Here is a 12117-nt window from a genome sequence, read left to right as displayed (position 1 = left end):
GGGACAGTGAAACCCTATGTCAGAGACACTGAGAAGAAGCCCCAATGTTCCCTCCAGGCACTTTCAGTGTGGGTGCCTTCTCCACGTGGTTCCTGGTTTCACTGCAGCTCTGAAGAGAATGTTAGCAAAGAGGTAATCGGGACAGTGCAAACAGTACTCAAAGACAGGGAGAGCAAGCTCTCTCTTGGCACTTTGGATGTGGGACATACAGCGAGATGTTTGCTGCTTTTACATTTGGCTGTTGGGAGATTTACAGCACAAAGATATCTAGTTGATTTGAAGCAGTTCCGAGAAAGTCTAAACATAATCCTCACTTTTCCCTCCTGGCACTTTCCCTGTAGGGGATACCGCAAGACGTTTCTGTATATTGGGCACAGCGCTCTGCAGGGTGTTAGCAGAGAGTTTCCCGGGACAGTGAAACCCTATGTCAGAGACACTGAGAAGAAGCCCCAATGTTCCCTCCAGGCACTTTCAGTGTGGGTGCCTTCTCCACGTGGTTCCTGGTTTCACTGCAGCTCTGAAGAGAATGTTAGCAAAGAGGTAATCGGGACAGTGCAAACAGTACTCAAAGACAGGGAGAGCAAGCTCTACATTACTCTCTTGGCACTTTGGATGTGGGACGTACAGCGAGATGTTTGCTGCTTTTACATTTGGCTGTTGGGAGATTTACAGCACAAAGATATCTAGTTGATTTGAAGCAGTTCCGAGAAAGTCTAAACATAATCCTCACTTTTCCCTCCTGGCACTTTCCCTGTAGGGGATACCGCAAGACGTTTCTGTACATTGGGCACAGCGCTCTGCAGGGTGTTAGCAGAGAGTTTCCCGGGACAGTGAAACCCTATATCGGAGACACTGAGAAGAAGCCCCAATGTTCACTCCAGGCACTTTCAGTGTGGGTGCCTTCTCCACGTGGTTCCTGGTTTCACTGCAGCTCTGAAGAGAATGTTAGCAAAGAGGTAATCGGGACAGTGCAAACAGTACTCAAAGACAGGGAGAGCAAGCTCTCTCTTGGCACTTTGGATGTGGGACATACAGCGAGATGTTTGCTGCTTTTACATTTGGCTGTTGGGAGATTTACAGCACAAAGATATCTAGTTGATTTGAAGCAGTTCCGAGAAAGTCTAAACATAATCCTCACTATTCCCTCCTGGCACTTTCCCTGTAGGAGATACCGCAAGACGTTTCTGTACATTGGGCAGAGCGCTCTGCAGGGTGTTAGCAGAGAGTTTCCCGGGACAGTGAAACCCTATGTCAAAGACACTGAGAAGAAGCCCCAATGTTCCCTCCAGGCACTTTCAGTGTGGGTGCCTTCTCCACGTGGTTCCTGGTTTCACTGCAGCTCTGAAGAGAATGTTAGCAAAGAGGTAATCGGGACAGTGCAAACAGTACTCAAAGACAGGGAGAGCAAGCTCTACATTACTCTCTTGGCACTTTGGATGTGGGACATACAGTGAGATGTTTGCTGCTTTTACATTTGGCTGTTGGGAGATTTACAGCACAAAGATATCTAGTTGATTTGAAGCAGTTCCGAGAAAGTCTAAACATAATCCTCACTTTTCCCTCCTGGCACTTTCCCTGTAGGGGATACCGCAAGACGTTTCTGTATATTGGGCACAGCGCTCTGCAGGGTGTTAGCAGAGAGTTTCCCGGGACAGTGAAACCCTATGTCGGAGACACTGAGAAGAAGCCCCAATGTTCCCTCCAGGCACTTTCAGTGTGGGTGCCTTCTCCACGTGGTTCCTGGTTTCACTGCAGCTCTGAAGAGAATGTTAGCAAAGAGGTAATCGGGACAGTGCAAACAGTACTCAAAGACAGGGAGAGCAAGCTCTACATTACTCTCTTGGCACTTTGGATGTGGGACGTACAGCGAGATGTTTGCTGCTTTTACATTTGGCTGTTGGGAGATTTACAGCACAAAGATATCTAGTTGATTTGAAGCAGTTCCGAGAAAGTCTAAACATAATCCTCACTTTTCCCTCCTGGCACTTTCCCTGTAGGAGATACCGCAAGACGTTTCTGTATATTGGGCACAGCGCTCTGCAGGGTGTTAGCAGAGAGTTTCCCGGGACAGTGAAACCCTATGTCAGAGACACTGAGAAGAAGCCCCAATGTTCCCTCCAGGCACTTTCAGTGTGGGTGCCTTCTCCACGTGGTTCCTGGTTTCACTGCAGCTCTGAAGAGAATGTTAGCAAAGAGGTAATCGGGACAGTGCAAACAGTACTCAAAGACAGGGAGAGCAAGCTCTACATTACTCTCTTGGCACTTTGGATGTGGGACATACAGCGAGATGTTTGCTGCTTTTACATTTGGCTGTTGGGAGATTTACAGCACAAAGATATCTAGTTGATTTGAAGCAGTTCCGAGAAAGTCTAAACATAATCCTCACTTTTCCCTCCTGGCACTTTCCCTGTAGGGGATACCGCAAGACGTTTCTGTACATTGGGCACAGCGCTCTGCAGGGTGTTAGCAGAGAGTTTCCCGGGACAGTGAAACCCTATATCGGAGACACTGAGAAGAAGCCCCAATGTTCCCTCCAGGCACTTTCAGTGTGGGTGCCTTCTCCACGTGGTTCCTGGTTTCACTGCAGCTCTGAAGAGAATGTTAGCAAAGAGGTAATCGGGACAGTGCAAACAGTACTCAAAGACAGGGAGAGCAAGCTCTCTCTTGGCACTTTGGATGTGGGACATACAGCGAGATGTTTGCTGCTTTTACATTTGGCTGTTGGGAGATTTACAGCACAAAGATATCTAGTTGATTTGAAGCAGTTCCGAGAAAGTCTAAACATAATCCTCACTATTCCCTCCTGGCACTTTCCCTGTAGGAGATACCGCAAGACGTTTCTGTATATTGGGCACAGCGCTCTGCAGGGTGTTAGCAGAGAGTTTCCCGGGACAGTGAAACCCTATGTCAAAGACACTGAGAAGAAGCCCCAATGTTCCCTCCAGGCACTTTCAGTGTGGGTGCCTTCTCCACGTGGTTCCTGGTTTCACTGCAGCTCTGAAGAGAATGTTAGCAAAGAGGTAATCGGGACAGTGCAAACAGTACTCAAAGACAGGGAGAGCAAGCTCTACATTACTCTCTTGGCACTTTGGATGTGGGACATACAGTGAGATGTTTGCTGCTTTTACATTTGGCTGTTGGGAGATTTACAGCACAAAGATATCTAGTTGATTTGAAGCAGTTCCGAGAAAGTCTAAGCATAATCCTCACTTTTCCCTCCTGGCACTTTCCCTGTAGGGGATACCGCAAGACGTTTCTGTATATTGGGCACAGCGCTCTGCAGGGTGTTAGCAGAGAGTTTCCCGGGACAGTGAAACCCTATGTCGGAGACACTGAGAAGAAGCCCCAATGTTCCTTCCAGGCACTTTCAGTGTGGGTGCCTTCTCCACGTGGTTCCTGGTTTCACTGCAGCTCTGAAGAGAATGTTAGCAAAGAGGTAATCGGGACAGTGCAAACAGTACTCAAAGACAGGGAGAGCAAGCTCTCTCTTGGCACTTTGGATGTGGGACATACAGCGAGATGTTTGCTGCTTTTACATTTGGCTGTTGGGAGATTTACAGCACAAAGATATCTAGTTGATTTGAAGCAGTTCCGAGAAAGTCTAAACATAATCCTCACTATTCCCTCCTGGCACTTTCCCTGTAGGAGATACCGCAAGACGTTTCTGTATATTGGGCACAGCGCTCTGCAGGGTGTTAGCAGAGAGTTTCCCGGGACAGTGAAACCCTATGTCAAAGACACTGAGAAGAAGCCCCAATGTTCCCTCCAGGCACTTTCAGTGTGGGTGCCTTCTCCACGTGGTTCCTGGTTTCACTGCAGCTCTGAAGAGAATGTTAGCAAAGAGGTAATCGGGACAGTGCAAACAGTACTCAAAGACAGGGAGAGCAAGCTCTACATTACTCTCTTGGCACTTTGGATGTGGGACATACAGTGAGATGTTTGCTGCTTTTACATTTGGCTGTTGGGAGATTTACAGCACAAAGATATCTAGTTGATTTGAAGCAGTTCCGAGAAAGTCTAAGCATAATCCTCACTTTTCCCTCCTGGCACTTTCCCTGTAGGGGATACCGCAAGACGTTTCTGTATATTGGGCACAGCGCTCTGCAGGGTGTTAGCAGAGAGTTTCCCGGGACAGTGAAACCCTATGTCGGAGACACTGAGAAGAAGCCCCAATGTTCCTTCCAGGCACTTTCAGTGTGGGTGCCTTCTCCACGTGGTTCCTGGTTTCACTGCAGCTCTGAAGAGAATGTTAGCAAAGAGGTAATCGGGACAGTGCAAACAGTACTCAAAGACAGGGAGAGCAAGCTCTCTCTTGGCACTTTGGATGTGGGACATACAGCGAGATGTTTGCTGCTTTTACATTTGGCTGTTGGGAGATTTACAGCACAAAGATATCTAGTTGATTTGAAGCAGTTCCGAGAAAGTCTAAACATAATCCTCACTTTTCCCTCCTGGCACTTTCCCTGTAGGGGATACCGCAAGACGTTTCTGTATATTGGGCACAGCGCTCTGCAGGGTGTTAGCAGAGAGTTTCCCGGGACAGTGAAACCCTATGTCAGAGACACTGAGAAGAAGCCCCAATGTTCCCTCCAGGCACTTTCAGTGTGGGTGCCTTCTCCACGTGGTTCCTGGTTTCACTGCAGCTCTGAAGAGAATGTTAGCAAAGAGGTAATTGGGACAGTGCAAACAGTACTCAAAGACAGGGAGAGCAAGCTCTACATTACTCTCTTGGCACTTTGGATGTGGGACATACAGCGAGATGTTTGCTGCTTTTACATTTGGCTGTTGGGAGATTTACAGCACAAAGATATCTAGTTGATTTGAAGCAGTTACGAGAAAGTCTAAACATAATCCTCACTTTTCCCTCCTGGCACTTTCCCTGTAGGGGATACCGCAAGACGTTTCTGTACATTGGGCACAGCGCTCTGCAGGGTGTTAGCAGAGAGTTTCCCGGGACAGTGAAACCCTATATCGGAGACACTGAGAAGAAGCCCCAATGTTCCCTCCAGGCACTTTCAGTGTGGGTGCCTTCTCCACGTGGTTCCTGGTTTCACTGCAGCTCTGAAGAGAATGTTAGCAAAGAGGTAATCGGGACAGTGCAAACAGTACTCAAAGACAGGGAGAGCAAGCTCTACATTACTCTCTTGGCACTTTGGATGTGGGACATACAGCGAGATGTTTGCTGCTTTTACATTTGGCTGTTGGGAGATTTACAGCACAAAGATATCTAGTTGATTTGAAGCAGTTCCGAGAAAGTCTAAACATAATCCTCACTTTTCCCTCCTGGCACTTTCCCTGTAGGGGATACCGCAAGACGTTTCTGTACATTGGGCACAGCGCTCTGCAGGGTGTTAGCAGAGAGTTTCCCGGGACAGTGAAACCCTATATCGGAGACACTGAGAAGAAGCCCCAATGTTCACTCCAGGCACTTTCAGTGTGGGTGCCTTCTCCACGTGGTTCCTGGTTTCACTGCAGCTCTGAAGAGAATGTTAGCAAAGAGGTAATCGGGACAGTGCAAACAGTACTCAAAGACAGGGAGAGCAAGCTCTCTCTTGGCACTTTGGATGTGGGACATACAGCGAGATGTTTGCTGCTTTTACATTTGGCTGTTGGGAGATTTACAGCACAAAGATATCTAGTTGATTTGAAGCAGTTCCGAGAAAGTCTAAACATAATCCTCACTATTCCCTCCTGGCACTTTCCCTGTAGGAGATACCGCAAGACGTTTCTGTATATTGGGCACAGCGCTCTGCAGGGTGTTAGCAGAGAGTTTCCCGGGACAGTGAAACCCTATGTCAAAGACACTGAGAAGAAGCCCCAATGTTCCCTCCAGGCACTTTCAGTGTGGGTGCCTTCTCCACGTGGTTCCTGGTTTCACTGCAGCTCTGAAGAGAATGTTAGCAAAGAGGTAATCGGGACAGTGCAAACAGTACTCAAAGACAGGGAGAGCAAGCTCTACATTACTCTCTTGGCACTTTGGATGTGGGACATACAGTGAGATGTTTGCTGCTTTTACATTTGGCTGTTGGGAGATTTACAGCACAAAGATATCTAGTTGATTTGAAGCAGTTCCGAGAAAGTCTAAGCATAATCCTCACTTTTCCCTCCTGGCACTTTCCCTGTAGGGGATACCGCAAGACGTTTCTGTATATTGGGCACAGCGCTCTGCAGGGTGTTAGCAGAGAGTTTCCCGGGACAGTGAAACCCTATGTCGGAGACACTGAGAAGAAGCCCCAATGTTCCTTCCAGGCACTTTCAGTGTGGGTGCCTTCTCCACGTGGTTCCTGGTTTCACTGCAGCTCTGAAGAGAATGTTAGCAAAGAGGTAATCGGGACAGTGCAAACAGTACTCAAAGACAGGGAGAGCAAGCTCTCTCTTGGCACTTTGGATGTGGGACATACAGCGAGATGTTTGCTGCTTTTACATTTGGCTGTTGGGAGATTTACAGCACAAAGATATCTAGTTGATTTGAAGCAGTTCCGAGAAAGTCTAAACATAATCCTCACTATTCCCTCCTGGCACTTTCCCTGTAGGAGATACCGCAAGACGTTTCTGTATATTGGGCACAGCGCTCTGCAGGGTGTTAGCAGAGAGTTTCCCGGGACAGTGAAACCCTATGTCAAAGACACTGAGAAGAAGCCCCAATGTTCCCTCCAGGCACTTTCAGTGTGGGTGCCTTCTCCACGTGGTTCCTGGTTTCACTGCAGCTCTGAAGAGAATGTTAGCAAAGAGGTAATCGGGACAGTGCAAACAGTACTCAAAGACAGGGAGAGCAAGCTCTACATTACTCTCTTGGCACTTTGGATGTCGGACATACAGTGAGATGTTTGCTGCTTTTACATTTGGCTGTTGGGAGATTTACAGCACAAAGATATCTAGTTGATTTGAAGCAGTTCCGAGAAAGTCTAAACATAATCCTCACTTTTCCCTCCTGGCACTTTCCCTGTAGGGGATACCGCAAGACGTTTCTGTATATTGGGCACAGCGCTCTGCAGGGTGTTAGCAGAGAGTTTCCCGGGACAGTGAAACCCTATGTCAGAGACACTGAGAAGAAGCCCCAATGTTCCCTCCAGGCACTTTCAGTGTGGGTGCCTTCTCCACGTGGTTCCTGGTTTCACTGCAGCTCTGAAGAGAATGTTAGCAAAGAGGTAATCGGGACAGTGCAAACAGTACTCAAAGACAGGGAGAGCAAGCTCTACATTACTCTCTTGGCACTTTGGATGTGGGACATACAGCGAGATGTTTGCTGCTTTTACATTTGGCTGTTGGGAGATTTACAGCACAAAGATATCTAGTTGATTTGAAGCAGTTCCGAGAAAGTCTAAACATAATCCTCACTTTTCCCTCCTGGCACTTTCCCTGTAGGAGATACCGCAAGACGTTTCTGTATATTGGGCACAGCGCTCTGCAGGGTGTTAGCAGAGAGTTTCCCGGGACAGTGAAACCCTATGTCAGAGACACTGAGAAGAAGCCCCAATGTTCCCTCCAGGCACTTTCAGTGTGGGTGCCTTCTCCACGTGGTTCCTGGTTTCACTGCAGCTCTGAAGAGAATGTTAGCAAAGAGGTAATCGGGACAGTGCAAACAGTACTCAAAGACAGGGAGAGCAAGCTCTCTCTTGGCACTTTGGATGTGGGACATACAGCGAGATGTTTGCTGCTTTTACATTTGGCTGTTGGGAGATTTACAGCACAAAGATATCTAGTTGATTTGAAGCAGTTCCGAGAAAGTCTAAACATAATCCTCACTTTTCCCTCCTGGCACTTTCCCTGTAGGGGATACCGCAAGACGTTTCTGTATATTGGGCACAGCGCTCTGCAGGGTGTTAGCAGAGAGTTTCCCGGGACAGTGAAACCCTATGTCAGAGACACTGAGAAGAAGCCCCAATGTTCCCTCCAGGCACTTTCAGTGTGGGTGCCTTCTCCACGTGGTTCCTGGTTTCACTGCAGCTCTGAAGAGAATGTTAGCAAAGAGGTAATCGGGACAGTACAAACAGTACTCAAAGACAGGGAGAGCAAGCTCTCTCTTGGCACTTTGGATGTGGGACATACAGCGAGATGTTTGCTGCTTTTACATTTGGCTGTTGGGAGATTTACAGCACAAAGATATCTAGTTGATTTGAAGCAGTTCCGAGAAAGTCTAAACATAATCCTCACTTTTCCCTCCTGGCACTTTCCCTGTAGGAGATACCGCAAGACGTTTCTGTATATTGGGCACAGCGCTCTGCAGGGTGTTAGCAGAGAGTTTCCCGGGACAGTGAAACCCTATGTCAGAGACACTGAGAAGAAGCCCCAATGTTCCCTCCAGGCACTTTCAGTGTGGGTGCCTTCTCCACGTGGTTCCTGGTTTCACTGCAGCTCTGAAGAGAATGTTAGCAAAGAGGTAATCGGGACAGTGCAAACAGTACTCAAAGACAGGGAGAGCAAGCTCTCTCTTGGCACTTTGGATGTGGGACATACAGCGAGATGTTTGCTGCTTTTACATTTGGCTGTTGGGAGATTTACAGCACAAAGATATCTAGTTGATTTGAAGCAGTTCCGAGAAAGTCTAAACATAATCCTCACTTTTCCCTCCTGGCACTTTCCCTGTAGGGGATACTGCAAGACGTTTCTGTATATTGGGCACAGCGCTCTGCAGGGTGTTAGCAGAGAGTTTCCCGGGACAGTGAAACCCTATGTCAGAGACACTGAGAAGAAGCCCCAATGTTCCCTCCAGGCACTTTCAGTGTGGGTGCCTTCTCCACGTGGTTCCTGGTTTCACTGCAGCGCTGAAGAGAATGTTAGCAAAGAGGTAATCGGGACAGTACAAACAGTACTCAAAGACAGGGAGAGCAAGCTCTCTCTTGGCACTTTGGATGTGGGACATACAGCGAGATGTTTGCTGCTTTTACATTTGGCTGTTGGGAGATTTACAGCACAAAGATATCTAGTTGATTTGAAGCAGTTCCGAGAAAGTCTAAACATAATCCTCACTTTTCCCTCCTGGCACTTTCCCTGTAGGAGATACCGCAAGACGTTTCTGTATATTGGGCACAGCGCTCTGCAGGGTGTTAGCAGAGAGTTTCCCGGGACAGTGAAACCCTATGTCAGAGACACTGAGAAGAAGCCCCAATGTTCCCTCCAGGCACTTTCAGTGTGGGTGCCTTCTCCACGTGGTTCCTGGTTTCACTGCAGCTCTGAAGAGAATGTTAGCAAAGAGGTAATCGGGACAGTGCAAACAGTACTCAAAGACAGGGAGAGCAAGCTCTCTCTTGGCACTTTGGATGTGGGACATACAGCGAGATGTTTGCTGCTTTTACATTTGGCTGTTGGGAGATTTACAGCACAAAGATATCTAGTTGATTTGAAGCAGTTCCGAGAAAGTCTAAACATAATCCTCACTTTTCCCTCCTGGCACTTTCCCTGTAGGGGATACTGCAAGACGTTTCTGTATATTGGGCACAGCGCTCTGCAGGGTGTTAGCAGAGAGTTTCCCGGGACAGTGAAACCCTATGTCAGAGACACTGAGAAGAAGCCCCAATGTTCCCTCCAGGCACTTTCAGTGTGGGTGCCTTCTCCACGTGGTTCCTGGTTTCACTGCAGCGCTGAAGAGAATGTTAGCAAAGAGGTAATCGGGACAGTACAAACAGTACTCAAAGACAGGGAGAGCAAGCTCTCTCTTGGCACTTTGGATGTGGGACATACAGCGAGATGTTTGCTGCTTTTACATTTGGCTGTTGGGAGATTTACAGCACAAAGATATCTAGTTGATTTGAAGCAGTTCCGAGAAAGTCTAAACATAATCCTCACTTTTCCCTCCTGGCACTTTCCCTGTAGGAGATACCGCAAGACGTTTCTGTATATTGGGCACAGCGCTCTGCAGGGTGTTAGCAGAGAGTTTCCCGGGACAGTGAAACCCTATGTCAGAGACACTGAGAAGAAGCCCCAATGTTCCCTCCAGGCACTTTCAGTGTGGGTGCCTTCTTCACGTGGTTCCTGGTTTCACTGCAGCTCTGAAGAGAATGTTAGCAAAGAGGTAATCGGGACAGTGCAAACAGTACTCAAAGACAGGGAGAGCAAGCTCTCTCTTGGCACTTTGGATGTGGGACATACAGCGAGATGTTTGCTGCTTTTACATTTGGCTGTTGGGAGATTTACAGCACAAAGATATCTAGTTGATTTGAAGCAGTTCCGAGAAAGTCTAAACATAATCCTCACTTTTCCCTCCTGGCACTTTCCCTGTAGGGGATACCGCAAGACGTTTCTGTATATTGGGCACAGCGCTCTGCAGGGTGTTAGCAGAGAGTTTCCCGGGACAGTGAAACCCTATGTCAGAGACACTGAGAAGAAGCCCCAATGTTCCCTCCAGGCACTTTCAGTGTGGGTGCCTTCTCCACGTGGTTCCTGGTTTCACTGCAGCTCTGAAGAGAATGTTAGCAAAGAGGTAATCGGGACAGTGCAAACAGTACTCAAAGACAGGGAGAGCAAGCTCTCTCTTGGCACTTTGGATGTGGGACATACAGCGAGATGTTTGCTGCTTTTACATTTGGCTGTTGGGAGATTTACAGCACAAAGATATCTAGTTGATTTGAAGCAGTTCCGAGAAAGTCTAAACATAATCCTCACTATTCCCTCCTGGCACTTTCCCTGTAGGAGATACCGCAAGACGTTTCTGTATATTGGGCACAGCGCTCTGCAGGGTGTTAGCAGAGAGTTTCCCGGGACAGTGAAACCCTATGTCAGAGACACTGAGAAGAAGCCCCAATGTTCCCTCCAGGCACTTTCAGTGTGGGTGCCTTCTCCACGTGGTTCCTGGTTTCACTGCAGCTCTGAAGAGAATGTTAGCAAAGAGGTAATCGGGACAGTGCAAACAGTACTCAAAGACAGGGAGAGCAAGCTCTCTCTTGGCACTTTGGATGTGGGACATACAGCGAGATGTTTGCTGCTTTTACATTTGGCTGTTGGGAGATTTACAGCACAAAGATATCTAGTTGATTTGAAGCAGTTCCGAGAAAGTCTAAACATAATCCTCACTTTTCCCTCCTGGCACTTTCCCTGTAGGGGATACCGCAAGACGTTTCTGTATATTGGGCACAGCGCTCTGCAGGGTGTTAGCAGAGAGTTTCCCGGGACAGTGAAACCCTATGTCAGAGACACTGAGAAGAAGCCCCAATGTTCCCTCCAGGCACTTTCAGTGTGGGTGCCTTCTCCACGTGGTTCCTGGTTTCACTGCAGCTCTGAAGAGAATGTTAGCAAAGAGGTAATCGGGACAGTGCAAACAGTACTCAAAGACAGGGAGAGCAAGCTCTCTCTTGGCACTTTGGATGTGGGACATACAGCGAGATGTTTGCTGCTTTTACATTTGGCTGTTGGGAGATTTACAGCACAAAGATATCTAGTTGATTTGAAGCAGTTCCGAGAAAGTCTAAACATAATCCTCACTTTTCCCTCCTGGCACTTTCCCTGTAGGGGATACCGCAAGACGTTTCTGTATATTGGGCACAGCGCTCTGCAGGGTGTTAGCAGAGAGTTTCCCGGGACAGTGAAACCCTATGTCAGAGACACTGAGAAGAAGCCCCAATGTTCCCTCCAGGCACTTTCAGTGTGGGTGCCTTCTCCACGTGGTTCCTGGTTTCACTGCAGCTCTGAAGAGAATGTTAGCAAAGAGGTAATCGGGACAGTGCAAACAGTACTCAAAGACAGGGAGAGCAAGCTCTCTCTTGGCACTTTGGATGTGGGACATACAGCGAGATTTTTGCTGCTTTTACATTTGGCTGTTGGGAGATTTACAGCACAAAGATATCTAGTTGATTTGAAGCAGTTCCGAGAAAGTCTAAACATAATCCTCACTTTTCCCTCCTGGCACTTTCCCTGTAGGAGATACCGCAAGACGTTTCTGTATATTGGGCACAGCGCTCTGCAGGGTGTTAGCAGAGAGTTTCCCGGGACAGTGAAACCCTATGTCAGAGACACTGAGAAGAAGCCCCAATGTTCCCTCCAGGCACTTTCAGTGTGGGTGCCTTCTCCACGTGGTTCCTGGTTTCACTGCAGCTCTGAAGAGAATGTTAGCAAAGAGGTAATCGGGACAGTGCAAACAGTACTCAAAGACAGGGAGAGCAAGCTCTCTCTTGGCACTTTGGA

This window comes from Chroicocephalus ridibundus, chromosome 2 (genome assembly GCF_963924245.1).
Source record: "Chroicocephalus ridibundus chromosome 2, bChrRid1.1, whole genome shotgun sequence".
Taxonomy (NCBI): domain Eukaryota; kingdom Metazoa; phylum Chordata; class Aves; order Charadriiformes; family Laridae; genus Chroicocephalus; species Chroicocephalus ridibundus.
The sequence above is the reverse complement of the archived record's forward strand: the minus strand, read 5'-3'. Positions refer to the sequence as shown.